This window comes from Rhinolophus ferrumequinum, chromosome 5, assembly GCF_004115265.2.
Source record: "Rhinolophus ferrumequinum isolate MPI-CBG mRhiFer1 chromosome 5, mRhiFer1_v1.p, whole genome shotgun sequence".
NCBI classification, from domain to species: domain Eukaryota; kingdom Metazoa; phylum Chordata; class Mammalia; order Chiroptera; family Rhinolophidae; genus Rhinolophus; species Rhinolophus ferrumequinum.
Window position 1 is genome coordinate 51,980,794 of NC_046288.1, and position 24,565 is coordinate 52,005,358.

A 24,565-nucleotide genomic window follows, 5' to 3' on the forward strand; every position below is an offset into this window, starting at 1 on the left:
CAACACTGTGTTTTCTCTTTCCTAAATTCTGCTCTTGCTGCTTTAGTTTTTTTTTTTTTTTTACTATCTGAATTCTCCAAACTGTAATTCATCTGATTTTTTAAAGATGCCATTAAAGCACTTTGTCCTTCTGTTTGTGAGCAACTATTTCTATCTGAGCGCTACCTGCCTGTCGTTGTGCTAGAGCCCTGAGAGTATAAATGAACTATATAGCATGATTCCTACTCTAGCCCTCTACACACTTATTAGTGAAATGATGTTCTAATACATGAAACAATGTGTGTCAGGGTAATAGAAAATAAAGTCCCATACATATACAGGGATTTAGAGTCATGAAAATTTGGTAGAATTTGAATACAATGATTGTCAGGTTATGAGATAATATTTAGAAGTAGAAATGAGATTGACATTTTTAGGGACAGTCAGAGATTGTCCTTGCTAGAATTAAACTGGGCAAAACAGATATGATAAGTAAACTTGGACACACTTATGGAAGGCACTCATCACGTGATTAGAATTGAGAATAAAACTATTAAACAAGCTTAATCCTTCTTTGCTTTATTTTGTGGCTTTAAGATAGGAAAATTAAAAGTCTGAGATGACTATAAATGGTTAAATAGAAAAATAGTAGGTTCCAAGCATTGCTAAATAAATGATGTAAGTGTAGTTTGAGTAGTTATTATTCTCTTAGGTGAACTGATTTTTAAAAAGCAGTTCAGAAATCCAGTGAATGATAGTGAGGGGAAGTAAATGGAGAAATGGGGAATTAAGAAGGAAAAGCAAATGAACAAAAAACACTTTCTCTAAATGTTGAGAAATACAAAGTTAGTAGATCTACTTAATTCTAGAAATAAGTAGCAGAACAGGGTTGAGGATATAATTATCACTGAAATTTTAAATAGATGCTTAATATAAACTATAATAAATAAGCTATGAAAAGGGACAGTAGTCTTTCAATGGAGGGAGAAAGCTTTGTTTTTAAAGACTATTACTTCAAAATCCAGAAGGCTAAAAGAAGTTAATGAAAAGGTAATTAATTAGTAGTTAAGAGGAATTGCTTCTAATCCTTTTAGTATTCTATAGTATTCCAGTTAAATAGCTTTGAGCTATCTTGAATAATTTATGGTAGCCTTTTGCAAGTTTTCCTCACCGACTCACAGTTTTACTATAAGTGGGGAAAGAAGCCATTTATCAGAGTGCTATAAATAAAATGAAGGAGAGAGATTGCAAATAGTGCTGATCACTGTCATCCTGCTAGTATTCCACTTCAGGCTGCATGTCAGGACTGAACGTTTGTTCTTAGAGCAGCTGTGAGGGTGGGGAGATGTTAATGGCTCTTCTGAAACAGGTAGGTTGTGGTTGTGTAGGACCTTCTTTTTCTTGGATTATTCATACACTAGCAGTCAAAGGAGGTTGAGTTGGGTCCAGGGCATCAGCCAAGCAAAGGAAGCCTATATTTTATAGAGCTCCCACACTACAGCTTCTGTGCAACAGAAACCATCCAACTCCTGACTGATCAATATGCCCAAGGCTTTTATTTTAGAAGACTGAGATAGGGCAATTTTCTCTTCTGTACTGGAAAACCTAGTCAAAGGGATGAGGAGCTAATTAAAATTTGTGTAATTGCTTTAACTTACCTAAGTGGAAAATAATATCAATGAAACAGGGTACCTGTTAAGATACAGATAAAATAAGGCAGCAGCAGAAAAAAGAAGTTAAAAATCACTGGCCTCCTCTGTGCCTCAGAGCAGGTACATAGATAACCTTGCAATAAATCTTATTTGTTTAGAGAATAGTTATTTGAGTGCCCTCCTTCTTTCTTATGCAACTGTAAAGTGAGAGTAATTCATTGATTAAACTGAAAGTAAGGATATAACTTTCCTTATAAAGCCTGGGGATTAACCAAGATCCCTTACCTTCCAAATCCAAATTAGTGAATTGATGAATTGGTTTACCCCAGAATCTCAGAACTCACAGGAGGAAATAAATCATAACCCAGTGCCTTAAGAATAAAAATTAGGCAGAGCAATTGGAATGGATCAGAATGGTCCCAATCAAGTCCTAGTGGAAGAGAATGACAAAAATACTCCTGAAATAAAAATTCCTTCAATTAAAAACAAAAGCACAAAAACCTAGAGTAGATATTCCACTCCTGATGAGGTTTGATTACTCATGGTCATACACGAGTGTTTATTTCATCACCACTAGAATACAACCTCCACTAAGCAAGAGGTTTTTGTTGACTTTATTAATTGCTGTCTGTCCAGCACTTAGAGGAGTGCTTTACCTGTTGTTAATATGGGAAATTACCTTAATCCAATGGTAGTCTCCAAGTACACAAACAGACAGATTATGTTGAATACTCATTATGTGCATAGGTCTTGTCTTTCTCCCTGTGCTGTAGCAGTCTTCTTATTACTGGTATGGTTATGAGGACCAGAGTTGAGGGAGAGAGAAGCAGATGGACAATGCCTGGAGATTGCTTTATTAGAATAAATAAGAGTCAATGTGTCTGAATACAGCTGTAAATCACCTGATGACCTGATGAACAACAATGAATTTTTAACTGTGTGTATCGGATAGAAAACAAAAGAACCAAAAATGGGTTTCACCAAAGGATGGTCAACTTAGTTCTGTATGAATATGGAATGGTTTAAGAGCATTGGGTGGCTCAAGAATATTTAATGGACTGTTTGGTCTTTACATCATTTTTTGTGAATTATCAGTACATATACATTCTAAATTTGTACCAGTTTCTTGCTTCTTAATTTAGTTTCATTTATCCTTATATCTATTCTCATTTTTCTTATTTTCTTTAGCAGAATGTAATAGTCTTAAATAATACAGCAAACACATCACATACAGAGTAGACAATAAATATTAGTTGCATGAATGAATGAATACATGAAAGAACATATTCATAGCAAAGCAAGGGCATTTGATAGAAGATTCTTTTGCTTTAGGCACTCTGGGAATGACTAGGTTTGAACATAATGGCTCAGCATGGAAACTTAAAATAAAAAGAGCTGAGTCACATGATAAGGGACACCATTGTCACCTGAGCCCATGAAGTTCTTCCCAGTTGCAGTTCACAAGCTTGCAAATCTGCAACATCATTGCAACGGTAACATTGTGAACAAGAAGCATGATGTTGGTGGACTAATGAGATTTCAATTATATTTCCAAAGGACTATGAAAAAAGATTAATTATTTTGAGTGTATGCTGAGATTCAGACAATTGAGGTGGAAAGAGAAGGCTTTAAGAAGATGCTGGACTTTTTACAGTCATGGTGTGCGGAATTTAAGTAATTAATTAGATGAGTGTTCAGACTTGTGTCTCTATCTGCACTCTAAAATGGTGGAGCGTGTTATAACAATTGTAGTAGTAAATCAAACCTTTTTTTGGTCATTCTTACTGATAAGTATAATATAATGTTATTTCTGATCCATTATGTATTTTAGAACTAAAATATATTCATTCTGAGAACCAGAAGACACAGATTGATAACTACTTTATTTTTTTTTTGCCCCAATCCAAGTTCAATAAACAACTACAATACAACGTAAAGAAATACCTCATGCAGATACATTACTGTTTAGATATATATTTATCTGTCAAAGTGAATCGATGCAGTTATATAGGTGTGTATGGAATAGCAATGAGTGTTATATTCATGTTTTTTCCACATTATGTTTATGCTTAAAGCTACACTAGCAGAAATACTTGCATTACCCTAATGTAGCAGCCATCTGAGGATTAGACATAATCATTTGGAATCTGTTAAGACTTTTTTAAAACCTCAACAGTTTTTCCCTAACACCACAACACCTGATTTGAAAGGCTGTGGAAGATTATTTTAATTCTCAAGAAATAGAATTGCCTGATGAAAAATAAAAAGGTATTTGTGGAATTTGTAGAAAGCGTTTGTAGGACAGTCTATGAAGACTGGTGTGAAGATGGGGAGATTCACAATTATAAACAAGTTATTTACCATTGCTAGAGACCAGAGGGAAAGGGGCTGGAGGGGGAAGGAGAAGAGGAGAGAAGAGGTGCCTCCTGGAGATCCGTCCAGGGAAGAAACTAGCAGCTGGGGTTGGATATAGGAGGAAATGGAAAAGAGTACTTGCTAGCTGACCAAAGAAAGGATAACGTTCTGAGAAAAATAGGTACACTGAGAAATGGGTTGCTTGGTTGAAAAGGAAGGCGAGTTCAAATAATTTTGTTATTTTTCATAAGCCCTCTTCAATTCTTTCCCTTTAGGTTTAATGATAAACTTTAACAACGGTGGTTCCGGCATAAACTGAAACAATGATTCAAGGAGAAAGATGCTGTGCCCTGGAGGTGTGGCATGCTTTACTCCATTTGCTTTTTAAGCTTGTTAGTTTTAACTGTGCTATACTGCTAATGCATAGTTTTAACTTTTGTTGTTTCTGTCAATCCTTGACAGTTCTGAAGAAATTCTCCATTTTCAGTGACTTTACTATGGTGAAAAGCAACTGACAAGCACCTAGTACATTACACCCTGTAGGCACTCAGTAGACACTTGTTTCCTAATAACCTGGCTGCATGTGTCTTCAGAAACAGGCAATAAATCCAACTGCCTTAAAAATAATAGATGGCGGTATCTGGTAGGCATTCCCCCTGAGGCCTTGTTCAATACATGACTCATGTCAGGAGACATGTGAATCTTCTTATCTATTCAAAGCAAAGAATACTTCACTCATTTGCCAACATATATGTATATGTATGAGAAAATAAGCTAAAGTCACATTGATTCCTAAGCACCTAAGATTTGTATGAAGATTAGGAAAGTCAGTCACAATGTGGGGAGTAGTTGACAGTTGCAAAATTGGTCAAGCCACGGAGAAGAGATATTGTGTGGTTATAATAAACTTAGGTGGAATTTGAATTGATGAGTTAATCACTGAGTCCTTAGAAATGTGTGGGAAGAAAGTGAGGGAGGTTGAGGGGAGGATGAGAGCAGGTATATATCAAAAATGTATCATTCGTATTTCTGCCAGTGTTACCTTTCTAAAGTGCAAGTTTGATCATGCTACTTCTTTGCCTAAAGCCCTACAGTTAACAAGAAAAGAAATTTTACGTGAATATTAAGTTTTGGGATGGATGAAGCTTTCTAAGCAATAAAAGAAATAAAGAACAATAGGTTTAGCTACACAAATCTTTAAAATTTTCTGCATAAAAAATAAAGGTCAAATGAAAAATGAGGAACATACTTGTAGACACTCAGTGTTAATTTTTTTAATATGTAAAGCAACCCTAGAAATAAGAAATCACTAAATGCTGACATGTAAATGAGCAAACAGCATGGAGATAATTCTCTGAGTAGAAAATGTAGGTAAGTAACAATCTTTTTTTGAAAAAATAAGTTCAAGAATATTTCTAATTAGAATACAAATTAAAACATTTTTACCTTTCAAATTAGCAAAGATTTTTTTTAAAAGAGTGCAGAATATTAGTCATACTTTCTAATGGAAAAAAAAGATGAGCAGGTATCTTTAGAATCGAATAGTAATGTTTTAAAAATTCAGTTGCTCACCCTTGACTCTTAGTATGTCATGCAAATTCTTCCATGATGCAGTCCCCGCCCATTGCTACAGATTTTTCCATGGCCACCTCCTTTCCAAGTTATTGTCCAGTCAAACTGGAATTTGCAATCCTCCAAATGTGCCATATTTTTTCACATGTCTACAAGGTCAGACGATTAAGTTCGTGAATTCATCCTAGAAAAAATGCCACATACCTTATTGCTGAATATCACTATGGTCACCTTCGAAGTACTCCACTTGGGAAGCTATGCACCGACGCCCGTGCCTAGTCCACCCTTCAAAGCAATTTTGGAACTCTTTTTCTGGAATGGCCATCAAACCTGTCATCATATTACCCTTGATGTCCTGAATGTCATCAAAATGTCTTCCTTTCAATATTCCCTTCATCTTCAGGTAAACAAAGAAGCCATTGGGGGCCAGATCAGGTGAGTAGGGAGGGTGTTCCAATACAGTTATTTGTTTACTGGCTAAAAACTCCCTCACAGACAGTGCCTGTGTGATGTAAGAGTCATGCGTTGCTGGCGAAAAGTTCAGGTCGCCTAACTTACACACAACCTTTTCAGCACTTCCAAATAGGAAAATTGGTTAATTGTTTGTCCAGTTGGTACAAATTCATAATGAATAATCTCTCTGATATCAAAAAAAAAAAAAGGTTAGCAACATCGGTTTAACAAGTTCGCGAACTTAATTGTCAGAACTTGTGTGTTTGGGGGCGCATAGTCTAGAATGTTTTCTACTTTTGTTCACCTGGAAAATTCCTATTAACTCTCTAAGAAACTACCCTCAACATCCCTCCTTCGTTAAATCTTCCCAACTACCCATCATCCTTTTCTCCCCACCATCTCAGCAAAGAAACTCTGTCTTCTGCATCTTGACTACATTTCTATTGTGCTATATTTTATACCGATTCTATTAATTTATTTACATATGTCTTCTCTATTAATTAAATTATAGATTGCTTGAGAATGGGATGGTGTTTTAATCATCTCTGTATCCCAAGTTTCTGCCACTGATCTTGATAGAAGAAATTTAGTGTTGGCTGATATGAGTTGAATTAAAACTATTTTAAGCCTCTATTGGTTGCTTCGGTATAACATCAGTGAACAAGCAACAGAAGCATAACATTAAACCAGATCATGTGTGTACGCACACGCATGCCCACACACACACAGCTTCTCTACAGATGCCTAGTTTAGAGCTTTTGTTAAACTGAAGGTCTTATATATGCAATTTCCACCAAAGTATTTGAAAATGTAAAAACTATATTAGTTAATTACTGAGTATCCACAAAACTATACCCTAAAGGCTCATGTAAACCTAATGGCTTCCTTTCTTTCACTCTGGAACTACCCTCAGTGAAGCATATTATAAAGAGGAAAAACTGAGGGTTGCTAGATGGGCGGGAGGGGTGGGGGGTGAGGGGGAGGATGAGGGGATTGGAGGGCAGTCAGTGACCACAGGATGGCCACGGGGTTTGAAAATTAATCTGGGGAACGTAATTTAGTGGTTACCAGGGGGTAAGGGGGTTGGGGGGTGGGAGATGAGGGTAAGAGGGATCAAATATATGGTGATGGAAGGGGAACTGACTCTGGGTGGTGAACACACAGTGTAATTTATGGATGATGTGATACAGAATTGCACACCTGAAATCTATGTAATTTTACTAACAATTGTCACCCCAATAAATTTAAAAAATAAAATTAAAAAAAAAAGAGACTTAATGACTAACTAAGTCAAGCTGTAATAAGAACCCAATATTTAGTGCCCCAGTGGGCACTAAATGTCAGAGACACATGCTCAGTTATTTTCAACCACACTTTCTTTCACTTATCACAGAAAAGCATTTTTTGCTGTCATAAAAACAAAGGCCAAAAGTAATTTTTGATCCCAGATTTTATTTCATGTAGGCCACCAAGAGAATCTCACAAGTCTTTACATTGTTGTTTGATTTTTCGGATCAATTATTCTATTACAGCCTAGATGATACACATTTTAAGATGTGATTGGAAAGCAGATGTGGTAGAACAGTATCTTACTTATATTTGGTGGACATGTCTACATTAATTCATATGCTATTGGTGAAACGTGATCCTGCAACTCTCGTGGCTTTTAACATCTTTAACACTTTAGAGGAAAAAAACTCCAAAAATATAATTTATGATTTTCTTTATCCATAAAGAGGAAACCAATTAATTGAAATTTTCTTGATGATTCCAGGTCATCAGTATGAACATATATTGTTGTTTAGTACCAATCCCTTAAAGCCAGTCTTTAAGCATAAACCTGTCTGTGGGCATTTTAGAATTTGCCTCTACATGAAGAGATTCCAGATAAATGTGTTTCAGGCTTCTTTAACTTTCTTTATTTTCAGTTGAAACTTATTTTTTGGCTGTTACTAAATCAATCTCTAGCCCTCACCACTCCAAGCTTATTAAATTACAGTTGTATCTTACCATATTTCTAATTCAGTCAACTTGGGAAGACAGAGGGTAGTTTAATTTCTTACTCTGTATCCAACTGTGTCTGAGTTTATTTAACAAGATTTCTAGAGTTCCTAGATTGGCTAGAGCAGGTCCATGCATGGTCAACTGGGTCTTTCAGGAAGTTGACTGAAATGTAATTAGAAAGACAAGAGATTTATTGGAGGTTAACTCCTGGGAAAATAGAGGAGGAAAGAAAGAAGGTTGGTCGAGGAGGGCATTAGAGTGTAATGCAGATCTTATAAATTCTTGGCCAACCCAACAGGGAGCTCTGGAGCAAACAACACCAATTAGAGGAGTCCCATGTTGGGCAGAATTGGCTGGGTCGTAGAAGCCCAGCCAATACAGTTGGAACTTCCTTGAAAGAGTATGTCCTCAGCTGAGAAGGATTCTGAAGGCAGGGACTGCGGAGGCTATCAGCTGATGGCTCTCCTTGCCCCTGAAAGGAAAGTTCTTTCTTAAAGAGGGATCCAAACAGGTGCACTTCTTGGCTGCATGAGTATATATATCATCTGGAAATATATCTCAAAAGAGGTTCAAGTTCATAGGAAGGTAGGAAAAAGTAATCGTTTTCTGAACTTTTGTGAGTTTGTGGTTAATGTGAGTAGGTGCAGAAGGCAGAGGGATTGATGGGAAACAATCAGTGAATCTGACACCTGAGGAGAGTGGCCAGGGGAGCAGGGGGTTCTGGTTAAAGAGGATAGTAGTTAAATAGCCAAGTGGTCAAAATTTTATTTTTCTCAGCAGAAAATTCACCTTCCTTGGAAGGACCCAGTTTGGAAATGTGTATAGACAGACAAGATATCTGGGATGGAAGGTAAGACCACCAAAAATATTACTTAGTAAGCTGCCTATACTTGTTTTACTTTGTAATTATGCATATTGAACATTTTAATTATTTTGAGTGTTTATTTTTCTTTTTGTATGACATTTAGAATTATCTTTTCTATTTTCAGAAAAGTTGGTATTTTTATTGTAATCACATTAAATATATAAATTAACTTAGGAAGAACTGACATTTTTATAATGTTGAATCTTAACCTGGAACATATGTGTTCGTTTGTCTAATACAATCCTTGTATATTTTAGAAATGGTTTCAATATTTTCTCATATAGGTTTACATATTTCTTATCAAATTAATTACTAGAAATTTTATGTTGGTGTCATGTGTGTAGTTTTCTGATTTATGATATATTGTATTTGGCAGCTTTTACATATATATGAAAGCTACATATTTGTGAATTTTAATTTTAACATATGCTACCTTATTGGATTCTCTTGTTTTGGGTTAATTATTTTGCATTTACAGTTAATTCTTTTTTCATAAAGTAGTAATAATTTCACCTCCTCCTTTCCAACTTTTATAGTTCTAATATCTTTTCCTTGTCTAATTGCATTGACTTATAACTCCAGTACAATGTTAATAGTACTGTTACATTAATTATTAATACAATAATATGTTATAGGTAATATCCTTATATTTTTCCTTGCTTTAGCAAGAATTGCTAAGTTAAGCATGTTACTGTCTCTGGGATTAATTATACATTCACACACACACACACACACACACTGTTAAATATGTATCCTTCAATTCCTTTTACTGTTGTGCGGGGCGGCCTGCAAGGTCTCTTCCCCCGCTCCCCATGTAAGAACGCAGGATATGGTGAGGCCAAAAAGGAACACCCACGGAGCCATAAGTAGGGGAGTCATATCACTATATTCTCGCTGGCGGCATCTGCCTCTCTGCAATCCGCTCTCGCTAGCTCAGCCACCATCTTCTTGCGAGCCCCCATTTTTGCTAGTGTAGCCACAGCAATTATATTAATGGCCAGTGGCTCCCTGGTTACAGCTGACGGCCAACTATCGACAGCTGATGGCCATCCAATCACAGTTGATGGCCATTTACTACCTGAGCCAGCACCTTTCCACGTGAGGCCGAGAGCCTGGAAACTGCACTCCTGGCTCTGTCCCTACATACTCTTACTCTGGAAACTTTTCCCACATCCTCTTTCCCCAACCAGTTTTATTACTATCTTAAAACTCAACTTCTAACACAAGTGTATTTTATTCACTTCACAATGGTTGGCTTTTATTTGCTATCTATTGGCACCTTGAATATTTATAATTTGTAAGAGTAGTTTGCAACTACCTAGTTTTTTATGTCAGGCTTACTTTCAATCCTTCAAGCTTGGTTTACATGAATAGGAAACAAAACTATTGTTCTCTTTCTAACACTGTGACTTTTGTGAAGTCACTTTGCGTCTCTCATCTTGGTTCTTTAAGAAGCAAAACAAGAGAGTTGCTCTAGATCAGTTCCAATCCTATAATGTGGAGCTTTAGGAACCTCCCAGGTAAATCGCAAGTCTCTAAAAAGGTGTGACCAGGGAAGCAGATCTCCTTTTTCACTTTTTACTTCAAACTGAGCAGCTATTCATTTATCTGTCTTATTTATTAAGTTTTTGTATTTCTTTTGAAGGACATATCAATCAGCTAAAATGTATTTTAAAATGACTGATCTACATAATTCCCTAAGGTCCATTTCAGCTTTCACATTTTACCTTCACTATTTCTCCTGGTTTTTATTTCCCTGACATACTACATGGTGCCTATATGTTGGCAGTAAGTATCAGAATGTTGTGTCAGAAATATATAAAATGATTCACGAAATACCTTTTAAGAAAAGAATAAGCAAATGTATTAATTGGTTTGTTAACACCATCACTAATATTTACAGATTATCATAAAATTCCAGCCAATCTTAAAGACAATGGAGACAGAATGTTGGAAAGTCCGATAAATACCTGTCCCTTCCAAATGATCAGTGAATCATTGCATTAAACAACAATTATTGGACACCTGGTATATTGCAGGAACACTTAATATATTGCAGGTATTTTGTTAAATCCTAATTATATCAAGACCTATTTTACCTGTCCCTTTCCTCTAAGATTTTAAAGTCTTCTAAGAGAAAAAAATGTAAATAGATTGTTATAATAAAAATTGTTAAGTACTATTATAGAATTATGACAGAAGTGCAATGGGAGCTCAGAGAAAGGAATATCTGACTCTGGCGTAGTAGTGAGAAGGATTCCACAAATGAAGTGAGTTCTGAAGAATGAGTTGTGCCACATGGAGCAAATCCCTAAACATGCTGGCAGTAGGAAAGTATGTAGAAGGCACAGAGAGAAGAAAAACCAGGGAGTGCTAGGTAATAGTGAGGAGTTTGGCACAATTGCAGAGCTCAGTGATTGGACGTTAAAAAAGTAAGCTGCAATATCATTTTTTGCTGGAAATTATAAAGACCTTTTATGCTATTATAAAGCTTTAGAGTGATGTAATTTAGAGAATGGAGAGTCCACAGAAAATTGTAAGAGGTGATTTGGCAGGATAATTTGTCTCCTAAAAAAAAAATAAAAGATAACATGGATGTTGTGGGGCAGAGTCCCAGAGAGCAGTTTCCAGGCTCTCAGTTTCCAGGCACCTCACATGGAAAGGTGCTGGCTCGGTTATTCGATGGCCATCAGCTGTAATCAGATGGCCGTCCGCTGTGGCTGGGTGGCCATCAGCTGTTACCAGTTAGCCATTAGCCACTGATATAATTGCCGTGGCTACACTAGGGAGTTGGTTGGTTGGCAGAGAAGTGGACGGCAGATTGAGGATCGTGTGGCTTCTGTTTCCCGTGTCTCCAACCCAGCCGCCAGTGAGAACATAGTGGTATGACTCCCTTATCCATGGCTCTGTTGTTGTTTATTGTTGGCCTCACCATATCCTGCATTCTTGTGTGGGGAGCAGGAGCTGAGACCCTGTATTACAGATGTAGAATATGAAAGATGGGCTGGAGTAAGGAATACATTGAGGAGGAGAGCAGTAAAAAGGCTATTGCAATAGGTCAAAGAAGAAGTTGAAGAGGATCTGAAGGATGAGGAGGGATCAGATTGGAGAGAACACTTCAAATTGAGTTAAAAGGATCTGGTGGCTGAAAATTAGCAGTACTTTGGCAGAGAAAAACATGAAAGATTATTCTCTGTTCCACTCCATTAAAAATGAGAAAATGTTTTTCAGAAGACTCTATTTATCACCAAACATGACTAGCAACTACTATCTCTCTCTGGTAAATATATAGTTAATCCATTTGTGGAAGCTAATGGATGACTCAATTAAGGTCTGACAAGATTCTCCAGAATAAGTGATAAAGGGCAATTCCCACTGAACAGTCCCTCTTAGATAGGATGACACAGGCATTATAATTTCTACAGGCATTTCCCATCCTAATAAAGAATTAACCTGGAAGTTCACCTTATCACTTGCCAGATAGTATAATCTGTAATCTCTATTTTTGTTCAGTCAAAAAGCTCGACAGTTAGCCATGGCAGGTTGTTAATCTTTGTGCTGACTTCACATACAATGTCAGAGTTGTGACTTGGCTGAGGGGGTGGGGGTGTTCTCACGAGTGATTGTTTTCTGAGATAGCAGATGGTTTGGAAATTATCTGCCATGACAGCCTGAACTGACTAGAATTTCAATTCTCTGTTCCTGGAGTGGTGATGAGAAGGACACATGCAGAAAATTAACTTTCCTGCTTTAACTGAAAATGACAACGCATTGCATAGTCAAAGCATAAACTGGTAACAAGAAGGAAGGATAAATGAGAGGCAAGTGGGAAGTTCCTAATTAACGCCAATCTACTTCAAGTAAATTTTCCTAACTCAATGTTATTGCACATATGAGGAAAGTCGATTTACTCATTTCAAGGCTTGCTTGTGTAATTTTGCTCTTGAAGGACGAGATAATCAAACAACAGAAGGAGTATATTAACTAGGGACCTGGATACCAGTGAGTCAGAGCAAGGTATCAGGTAATTGAATCTGGTCAGTTTATTCAGAACAGGATGCAAATAAGTAATTTGGACACCTTGAATGAGCTCTGCCAAGTTAAAAGGTTCATGAGAATTTTGTAAATATGCTATGCACTTTAATCTGAAAATGTAAGGTGGTTTACAATGATTTCAGACTTCCACTTGGTTGTTATTATTATTATTATTATTATTATTATTATTATTTAAATGTTTCCTCGGACATCCTTCCTGTGTAAATAAATATGTCCCAAGGACACTCCAGTAAACGAGATGAACTAATGTAAAATGTTAAATAATTCATGTTTATGGAAGCCACTGTGACTTTGCTCATGTTTTTATAGAAACTAAACCACTGCTGTGGTGTAGGCAAAAAAGCCATCTGCATATGAAAATATCTCAAGTTATTATCTTTTAAGCCTAAATGTGTGCTGAGTAAGGAAAAAGAGGAAAGGGAAACATGTTAAAAGAATATGGCACATGCCATTTTCACCATTTTATAATAGTACAGATGATTAATGTTATAAAACAGAAAGAGATCATCCAACAGGCACTAGCAGAGCCAAACACTAAATAATGAGAATCGCAGTGGAGAACTATTGGCTATTTTATTGATGAATGGCACCATCCAGGAGAACGGGAAGCTAATGCTCAAAAGCTTGAACTCCCCGAAGGTGTGTAGGTTACAAATTATATAGGGCAAAATCACAAGACACTGTGGGTTAGGGGTTCGGAGTCATGATGGGAGCTGATTGGTCAGAGGTGAGGAAAAGGTAATAAATCATTTCTTCAGGTCTTGAGGACAGTTCTTTTTTCTTTTTTTAACTAGTTTATTGGGGTAACAATTGTTAGTAAAGTTACGTAGGTTTCAGGTGTACAATTCTGTAATACATCATCTATATCTCACATTGTGTGTTTACCACCCAGAGTCAGTTCTCCTTCCATCACCATATATTTGATCCCCTTTACCCTCATCTACCACTCTCCTCCCCTCTTCCCCTCTGGTAACCACTAAACTATTGTCCGTGTCTATGAGTTTTTGTTTCTTCATTTGTTTGTCTTCTTCCTTTGTTGCTTTCAGTTTTATATCCCACATATCAGTGAAATCACATGGTTCTTGACTTTTTCTGACTTATTTAGTAGCTTAGTGTAATAATCTCAAGATCAATCCATGTTATTGCAAATGGCACTATTTCATCTTTTCTTGTGGCAGAATAGTATTCCATTGTGTATATATACCATATCTTTGAATGGCTGTCATCAACAAGACAAATAATAACAAGTGTTAGAAAGGCTGTGGAGAAAAAGGAACCCTCATATACTGTTGGTGGGAATGCAGATTGGTACAGCTGCTATGGAAGGCAGTGTAGACGTTCTTCACAAAATAAAGAATAGAATTACCATATGGAATCCCTCTTCTGGGTATCTACCCAAAAAATCAGAAAACATCCATAAAGATATATGTGCTCCGATGTTCATTGCAACTTTATTTACGGTGGCCAAGACATGGAAACAACCAAAGTGTCTTTGATAGATGACAGTTCTAAGGTCTTTTCTGGAGTCCCTTAGTCCAGTTTCATAGGAAAGTAACCAGGGAGTCATTCCATCTTAGGTCTCAGGAACTGAAACATAACTTAGGTCAAGATGTTATCTTTAGCCTGCCAGAATTTTGGATTAGTCAGGTCCAGACTACTGTCTCTGGCCTTGGGGTTTCTGGTTATCCAGTGGAAAGGCTAGGTCTCTGGGTGTTATAAAGAGAGAGGGGGGATATGATTTCAGAGCTAGGATTTAAAATTAAATTTAGTCAAAATCAGGACCCTCGGTTTCACTAATAGGATTTTGGTATTGTTTTGGTTTATTGTTTGTTTTGTTTCATTTGGAGCTCATTTCACTGCCTTTGGCATCATTTCTATTGTTCTGAATTATGCTGGATTGAGATTAACAGATGAGGTGGTCAAGTGGGACATGGAGGGGAGACTGGGACAACAGAGGCAGCACTGAGGAGAAGAAGGCAAAGTGAAATGAATAAGGGCCTGGAATGTTTGTGTTCTAAGTCCTGCCCCTGTAAGGTCTGATTTGGGGTTTGTTATATAACCTCTCAGGGCCACTGTTTTCTTATCTGTAAAATGTTATCAGCCTCACACAGCTGTTATGAAAATTAAATGGGATAATATTTATGTGCAGACTAAATACCTGATACAAAGAAGTCACACAATTTGGAACCTACCTGAACATGCTCTTCTAGGAAAGAACCTCAAACTGCCAACTTCCCCTGGAAGGGAATTCCAGATGTCCCCTCACTAGTAACAGGGAGACAGTAAACCAATGAGGTTATGAGTTAATTTTGAATAGTTCTTGGTCTTAAATCTAATTCTACCACTTATCAGTAGTGTAATAGCTAGTTATTTAGCCTCAATTTACTTATCAATATAATAGAGATAATGTTAGCACTTAACTTATTGGAGGTTTGCAAGGATTAAATGAAATAATATGCATTAAGGAATTAATACACTAAGGATTAAATAAAATAATCTGCATTAAGGAAATAATCTGTATTAAGTCTTCACCTGGTGAAGACTCTCTAAATGCTTCCTCTGAGTATCCATTGATTAACACCACAGAATTATAGTCACAAAAATTCTATCTGTAATCTGGGACAAACAGAATGTTTTCCTCTCTAGCATGGTATCTTGCTATGAAAATGTGGCAAAAGTAGAATTTTCAATTTAAATGTTGCTTAAACATAGTTTGTTCTAAAAGGATTTCTTGCCCAGTTAGCAAATCTGAGCTATTACAGTCACTGTTTCAGAGTAAAGACTTAAAGCTATTAGTAGTTGCCCTTGCAATATTTGAAGTCATTGAAGAGTGGTCAAAATTTGTAAAAAAAATTCAAGGATAATCAACTTGTGAAGTAAGGAAACTGTACTAGGTGAGTTTGCTTTTGTGCAGCTTTTTGTGGACACAGCCCAGTCCATACTGTGTATGATGGCTGAAACTCAAACAGAGACTATAGTCTTACTGTTTTGATGAGACAGAATTTGGAACTGCCAGAGTGGCTAGAAAATAAGAAGAAAAATGAAGAGACCACAATACTGTGAAAATTCTGCCCCTGTCCTGGGCTGAAGCTTGAACTGCAAATACACAAGGGAGACATCAAGAAGCCCAGCTGAAAGACTATAGCTAGAAGACTGAGGGAAGTAAGACAAGCTTTCAACCACTATTCATTGTAAGAGTTGCAGAATTCAATTTGTTTGCAGCCAAAGTTAGCTGCTTAGTAAAATAAAAATCACCACTCTTCAGAAGAGGATATCAGAATACAAAGTATCTGATACAAAGTATTGCATCATATACAATAATCAGTGTATAATTAAAAATCACTGGTTATGGGGGTGGAAAAAACAAACAAACAGAAAAATGTGGCCCATCGTCAAGAAAAAAGTAGTCAGTAAAAACAGACCCTGACATGTTGGAATAAGGAGGTGAAGAGTTTAAAGTAAATTTACATATCTGTTTAAAAACTGACTTAAAGATTAGAACATCAAAATGAATGAATACGTGGAAAATCTCAGTAAATAAATAAGAAATTTAAAAATAAATCAAATGGAAATTCTGGAACTCAAAAGTACTATATCTGAAATGAAAATGTCAGTGAACTTGAAGACAGATCAAAAGAATTAGCCAAACTGAATAATAAAAATCAAAACTTAAGAACAAAGGCTCAGTGACTGTGGAACAAAACAAGCTGATAAATATGTGTAAGTGAAGTTGTACAATGAAGAAAAGATAGACAATAGGACAGAAAAATATTTGAAGAAATGATAATCAAAAATTTTCCAAATATGATAGACAACATTTATAGATCCAAAAATTTTAACTCCAAACAAATTAAAGAAAACAACAAGCCATGGGATGGTTAATCTTATGTGTCAACTTGACTGTGTACTACAGGGTCCCTAGATGAAACATTATTTCTGGGTGTGTGTGTGAGGGTGTTTCTAGATAAGATTAGTATTTGAATTGGTGGAGTCAGTAAAATAAATTGTGCTTCCAAATGTGGGTGGGTTCATCCAATCCACTGAGAGCCTGAATAGAACAAAAAGCAGAGGAAAAAAGAATTCACCTCTTTTTCTTCCTGACTGCCTCCTTGAGCAGCTTGAAATGAGATGTCAGTTTTTTCTCTTGCCCTTGGGCTGGGACTTACACCATCTACTGCCGCTGATTCTTAGGCCTCCAGAGTCAGACTGGAATTACACCACTGGCTTTCCTGGAACTTCAGCTTGCAGATGGCAGATCATGGGACTTCTCACCCTCCATGATCCAATGACCAATTCCTCATAATAAATCCCCTTTCCTAAACAAATAATATCTCCTATCAGTCCTATTTCTCTGAAGAACCCTAACTAATAAAAGCCACATCATAGACTTGTTGAAAACCAATAAAAAATATTGAAAGTAGCCAGAAAAATGACTCTTACAGAGGAAAAACAATATAAATGGTGATTGAGTTATAAAAAAAATAAAGGTCATAAGACACTGGAGGAACATCTTTAATGTACTGAAAGAAAAGGGAAAAACAACTGCCAATCCAGAATTCTATGCTCAGCAAAAATACCCTTTAGAAATGACACCAAAATGAAGTTCTCAGATAGACAAAACAGAAAATTTATTGCTAAGTAAATCACTTCAGAATAAAGAGAAATGACACCAGATAGAAACATGGATCTATAGGAGCTAAAGAAGAGCAACAGATATGGTGGCATATTTTATATTGACAAAAGAGTCAAAAGGGCAAAATGTGTATGAGCCTGAATACAGAGTTTCAAAATTTGAATAAGAAACTGAAAAATCTAGAGGGAAAATTAAATCAATCCTAATCATAGTTGCAGTTTTTAACACTGTTCTCTCAGTAGTTGACAGAAACGGTAATTGACTGATAAAGAAAAAAACAGTAATTGATAGAATAATTACATAAAAAATCAGTCAGGTTATCGAAAGATTGAAAAAACACTATCAACCACTTTAACTCAACTGATATAAAACCTTATATGGCACAAATATACAAAATGATTTCTTTAAAAGTACACAGGAGACAGTCACAAACATAAAAATATGATGCATCATAATCCAAGTCTTAATAAAGCTCAACAAGTGCAATATTAGCAAAATATATACATTATGAAAAAATTAGATATTAATAACAATATCTAGAAAAGCTCCAAATGTTTAGAAATAAAATAACACAGTTCTAAAAAGCTAGTGAGCCAAAGAAGAAGTCACAAAAGTATTTAGAAAACTCTGAAATTCAACATATTATAATACATGTGATGCAGCTAAAGCAGAGCTTAGAGGAAAAATTATAACTAGTTATATAACCAATATTGTCTTAAGAAGTTAAAAATAAAGGAATAAAATCAAACCCCCCAAAAAGTTGAAGGAAGGAAAAAATAAATATAATATCATAAATCAGTGAAATAGAAAACAAAATTTAAAAATTGACAAAGTGAAAACGTTCTTTGAAAAGATTAATAAAAATCAATAAAACCCAATCAATAATAATAATAACCAATAAGGTAAAATATAAGTTGCCAGTATCAGTAATAAATTAACATCTATTTCATTATACAGATTTTAAAAAGATAATAGCAAAACATTATGAACACTTTATAACAAATGAAATAGATAATTTTCTTTAGGAACACAACTTACCAAGACTAACACAAGATGAAATTTTAAAAAGCTAATAACCCATATTTTTTAGGAAGGTCAATTTTGTTATCAAATAATTTTCTCACAAAGAAAACTCCTAGCTTAGATGGTTTTACAGTGACTTTCAAAAGCACACAATGCCAATGTTACCAGAGCTCCTTCAAGAATTAGAAGAGAACACTTCTAACTTCTGAATGCACCTCAATGCAAATGAAAACTACATGTACAAAATCAAGTAGGAAATCACATCCAACACAGCTGGTATGTGAGTTTTCAAGATTTGATGAAATGGATCATGTTATATATGGATCACTGTTTGTAACACATTGTGTTTGGTTGGTATTTAATTTGGATGCCATTTCCATCTGTAATTATATCTTTTTTTTTTTTTTTTTTTTTTTTTTTTTTTTTTTTTTTTAGTGATTTGTCACAGTAAAAATTTATTTCTTACATAAAATTCAACAGATGTGTTTTTTGTTTTTTTTTTTTTTACAAGTTCATTCTATTTTTTTTTTTTTTTTTTTTTTTAATATTTTTTTTTTTATTTTTTTAATTTATTGGGGTGACAATTGTTAGTAGAATTACATAGATTTCAGTTGTGCAATTCTGAATCACATCATCCATAAATTACACTGTGTGTTCACCACCCAGAGACAGCTCCCCTTCCATCACCGTACATTTGATCCCCCTCACCCTCACCCCCCCCCCCCCCCCCCCCTTACGCTCTGGTAACCACCAAATTACGTTCCCCAGATTAATTTTCAAACCCCGTGGCCATCCTGTGGTCACCGACTGCCCTCCAATCCCCTCACCCTCCCCCCCACCCCCCACTCCCCCCGCCCATCTAGCAACCCTCAGTTTTTCCTCATTGTCTCCCAGTTTCTGATTAGTTCATTCACTTATTCTTTTCTTTAGAATCCGCAAATAAGTGAGATCATATGGAACTTATCTTTCTCTGTCTGACTTATTTCACTTAACATAATGTTCTCTAGATCCATCCATGTTGTTGCAAATGGTAAGATTTCTTTCTTCCTTATGGCTGCATAATACTCCATTGTATAAATGTACCACAGTTTCTTAATCCAATCATCTACCGATGGGCATTTTGGTTGTTTCCATGTCTTAGCTATTGTGTATAGTGCTGCAATAAACATAGGAGTGCATAGAGATTTTTGAATTGAAGTTCTGGATTTCTCCGGATAGATACCTAGGAGTGGAATTACTGGATCATAAGGTAGTTCCATTTTCAGAATTTTGAGATACCTCCATACTGTTTTCCATAGCGGCTGCACCAGTCTGCAATCCCACCAACAGTGCACAAGCGTTCCCTTTTCTCCACATCCGCGCCAGCACTTGTTGTTTGTTGATTTATTGATGATAGCCATTCTGACTGGGGTGAGGTGGTATCTCATTGTGGTTTTTATTTGCATTTCTCTGATGGTTAGTGAGGTTGAGCATTTCTTCATATGTCTGTTTGCCATCTGAATGTCCTTTTCAGAAAAATGTCTCTTCAAGTCCTCTGCCCATTTTTTAATTGGATCGTTTGTTTTTTTGGAGTTGGGTTGAGTAAGTTTTCCATAGATTTGTGATATTAATCCCTTATCAGATATATCACTGGCAAATATCTTTTCCCATTCAGTAGGATCCCTTCTTGTTTTATTGATGGTTTCCTTTGCTGTGAAAAACTTTTTAGTTTGATATAATCCCACATGTTTATTCTTTCTCTTAGTTCCCTCGCGCGAGGGTGTATATCAGTAAAAATCTTACTCCGGGTAATGTCTGAGAAGTTTCTTCCTATATTTTCTTCTAGGTATTTTATGGTTTCAGACCTTACATTTAAGTCTTTAAGCCATTTTGAATTTATTTTTGTATATGGTGTAAGGAGGTGGTCCAACTTCATTTTTTTGCATGTGTCTGTCCAGGTTTCCCAGCACCATTTATTGAATAGACTGTCATTACTCCATCGTACATTCTTGCTTCCCTTGTCGTAGATTAAATGGCCATATAGGCGTGGATTTATTTCTGGACTCTCTATTCTGTTCCATTGATCTATGTGTCTGTTTTTATGCCAGTACCATGCTGTTTTGATTACTGTAGCCTTGTAGTATAATTTGAAGTCAGGTATTGTTATACCTCCCACTTTGTTCTTATTTCTCAAGATTGCCTTTGCTATTCGGGGTCTTTTATGGTCCCATATAAATTTTAGGATTATATGTTCTATTTCTGTGAAAAACGACGTTGGCAGTTTGATAGGAATTGCATTGAATATGTATATTGCCTTAGGCAGTATGGACATTTTAATTATATTAATTCTTCCTATCCATGAACATGATATGTGTTTCCATCTATTTATATCTTCCTTCATTCCTTTCATCAGTGTCTTATAATTTTCTGAGTATAGATCTTTTACTTCTTTGGTTAAATTTATTCCCAGGTATTTTATAGTCTTTGGAGCGATTGTAAATGGGATTGTTTTTTTAATTTCTCCTTCTGATGTTTTATTATTGGTATATACAAATGCAACTGATTTCTGAATATTAATTTTGTATCCTGCCACTTTACTAAATTCATCTATCAGCTCTAATAGCTTCTTGGTGGAGTCTTTAGGGTTCTCTATATATAGTATCATATCATCTGCATACAATGATAACTTTACTTCCTCCTTACCAATCTGGATGCCTTTTATTTCTTTTTCTTGTCTGATTGCTGTGGCAAGAACTTCCAGAACTATGTTGAATAGAAGCGGAGATAATGGGCATCCTTGCCTTGTTCCTGATCTTAGGGGGAATGGTTTTAGCTTTTCCCCATTGAGTATGATGTTAGCTGTGGGTTTGTCATATATGGCCTTTATTATGTTGAGATAAGATCCCTCTATTCCCACTTTCTTAAGGGTTTTTATCATAAATGGCTGTTGAATTTTATCAAATGCTTTTTCTGCGTCTATTGATATGATCATGTGATTTTTATTTTTCATTTTGTTAATGTGGTGTATCTGTAATTATATCTTTCAGATGATTTGTTTTTAAAATTTGCTTTTTTGATGAACTCATCACTCACTGCCATGAGACCCCAATTACGTATGAAGGAAAGGGGAAAAAAAGACCATCACATAATTCCTATAATAACTATACAGTTCCACATATTAGTTCTGTATCAAAAATGTGCAAATAATAATAATGGAAACACCTGTCTGTGTATGTAACCCTGAAAATATTTTTTTTCCCAACCTTCCAGGTTTTAAGAAGTATCTACTATATTCTGATCTTTATTTCTACCATGTAATGTAATTCTTAATGTTCACTACTACTACAGAGGACCTTAGGCCCTTTTTGCAGATGTATTTTCTTGGTTCAAGCCCCTTCACCCAGACTCTGGAAACTTCAATTTAGTGGACAACCTGGGTCTTCCCACTTGCAAGGACCCTATTCCCAAGAAAACAGTAAGAAGATTTTAATAATGACAATAATGCAATATTATAGCCCAAATATGACCAATCTGAAATGCGCACCCTCACAGCAACTTTGGAGCATAACTCAGAGTTTCTTTTCCTTCTCCAAAAGGAAATATTTTCCAAAAGTTGCTAATGAAAAACAGAAAGTTTTACATTCAGTTTGGAAAGTGACATGGAGAGAGATTTTATATCATGTACTAAATAGAAAAACCCAATGAAATTCCAACTAGATAGCTTTAATTCTCTTTTATACCATTGCTCTATGCATCATAGCGTCTTCTTTTTTTTCCTTCTTTTTTCCTAGATTCTACCTCCCTCTGCCCATCTTCCAAAAACAGCATTTTTCACATTTTCATATGTGGCTATTTAAATTTAAGTTAAATCAAATTATAATTTCAGTATCTCAGGTAGACTAGCCACATTTTAAGTGCTCACTAGCTATGTGAGTGGTTACCATATTAAACAACACAGGTAAAAGAGCATTTCCATTATTGCAGAAATTATTATTGGACAATGATGATCTAAAGCAACTAAACTCTGACTCTTTCAAAAAGAAAAAAAAAAAAAAACAGAAGGCAGTGGCAGAGGGAGAGGAGGTGGAAGTTGGGGAAAGAGAAGGAATAAACCATGTTGCTAGCTCCCCCTACTTCTGGTAAAAAGCAGTTCAAGAGCTTCTTGTTCCAGCAGCAAGTTGACAGTAATTTAGTCCTAAATCTACATTCTTCTCCTCTAGGAAAGCAGATAGAACAACAAGATGGGTAAGGAGGAAATATCTACAAGCTATATCTTCAGTGAAAACAAGAGACAGAGAACATTTAAAAACCCCAAATTTTATGTGTTGGCAAAAGCAAGTAAAACAAGCAAAATCTGCCTAGAAAGCTATAGTAGCATGATAGGGAAAATCAGAGAGGGTAAAGGCGGGCTACAGAGGGCAGTACTCAGCAATGATCAGGAAATACTAACTCCCAGAAAGGAAAACCCCTTCTTAGGTAGACAGTGGCATGATAAGGCTGATTTCTAATAGGGCACAATCACTATGGCTGCTGTGACATAAGATACTGAAAGTCCCCTGGGATCCTGGCAGTGGTAAATCTAAGAAAACACCATCTTTCAAAAGAGAAGAAGATACTTTGGAAGATAGGACCTGTGCTCTTGATAGCAGTATTTAGTGAAAAAACAGTGGTTGAGGCTAGGTCTGAGAGGCAGAGGAAAATGGCTGCACAGAGGGGTTATATTTTAATCAAACAATCCCCATCTCTTTAATCCCATTCTCCTGGAAAATTCCCACCCCCACTAATGTGTCCTGCTACTATCTAGTTTGGAAAACTCTATTTAATCAAATCTGAGTAACAACAGCAACAAAATCCCAGCATCCTGTTAGGGGTTGAATAGTGTTCTCCAAAAAGGTATATTAAAATCCTAATCCTCAGTCTCTCAGAACATGATCTTATTGGAAATAGGGTCATTTCAGATGTAAATTAGTTAAGATGAGGTCATACTAGAATAGGGTTCATCCTTAATCCAATATGACTTGTGTCCTTATAAGGAAAGAAGAGACAGACTCACAGGGAAGAATGCCATGTGACAATAGAGAAAGATATTGAAGTGCTGCAAGTCAAGAAACGCTGAAAATTGCTGGCAAACCACCAAAAGCTAAGGATTCTCCCCCAGAGGTTTCAGAGGCAATATGGCCATGCTGACATTTTGATTTTGGACTTTTAGTCTCCAGAACTATGAGACAATAGTATCTGTTGTTTTAAGCCATCCACTTTCTGGTACATTTTTTTTTTTTTATGGCAGCCCTAGGAAACTAATACAATCTTTCCAAAGTCATCATAAAAATGGGGAATAGCAACAAAAATTATTTATTGTCAAAGAAATTTCTTCAGAAAAATGTTGGCTCAAAAAAGATAAGATTACCATAAAACATTTTGCCATAATTAAAGAAGCAGTTACAGCCATGAAGGAAATATAAGGACTCAGGAAGATATGACTGGACAAGAGAAGCTAGATGTCTAGACATAGGGAAATAAAGTGTAACTTCATAGAATTCTTTAAGAAAATGGAAGAAAAAGAAAATTATTTTGAGATAAACACTAAACTGCAGGATCGCAAAAGAGAATGACACCATAGAAAGAGCAATAAGAGATGTACATGAGAAAATGAAATCAAAATAAACAGAAATAAAGATATAGAAAGCATTGAATAGAATATGATACACAAAAGACAGGCACAATATATCCCATGTTCACATAATTGGAGCCCCAAAGAAAACCAAAATAACGGAAAAGAAATAGTGTGTTAAAATATAATTAAAAAACAACAACACTGTTTTACATAAAAGAAGACTTGAATCTACATCTTAAAGAGGAAACTATAACTCAGAAAGGTGATACACTATCACACAGAATGGTAAATATTGAGACAATACCTGAAAACAATTATTTAATTTTAAAGATAAAGAATTTAAGGGCATGTTTCTGTTTGTAAAGTACAGCATAAGGGAT

At 35.8% G+C, this 24,565-nt stretch overlaps 1 long non-coding RNA gene across 1 annotated transcript in view; it reads left to right on the top strand.

The window, feature by feature from the left end:
• The first annotated feature begins 4,250 nt into the window (after positions 1-4,250).
• Positions 4,251-24,565, top strand: part of LOC117022380 (uncharacterized) — a 50,803-nt gene continuing 30,488 nt past the window's right edge. Inside the window, exons 1-2 of the long non-coding RNA XR_004423040.1 lie at positions 4,251-4,342; positions 8,796-8,865. This is a non-coding gene — a long non-coding RNA (uncharacterized LOC117022380). The remainder of the gene's footprint in view (positions 4,343-8,795; positions 8,866-24,565) is intronic.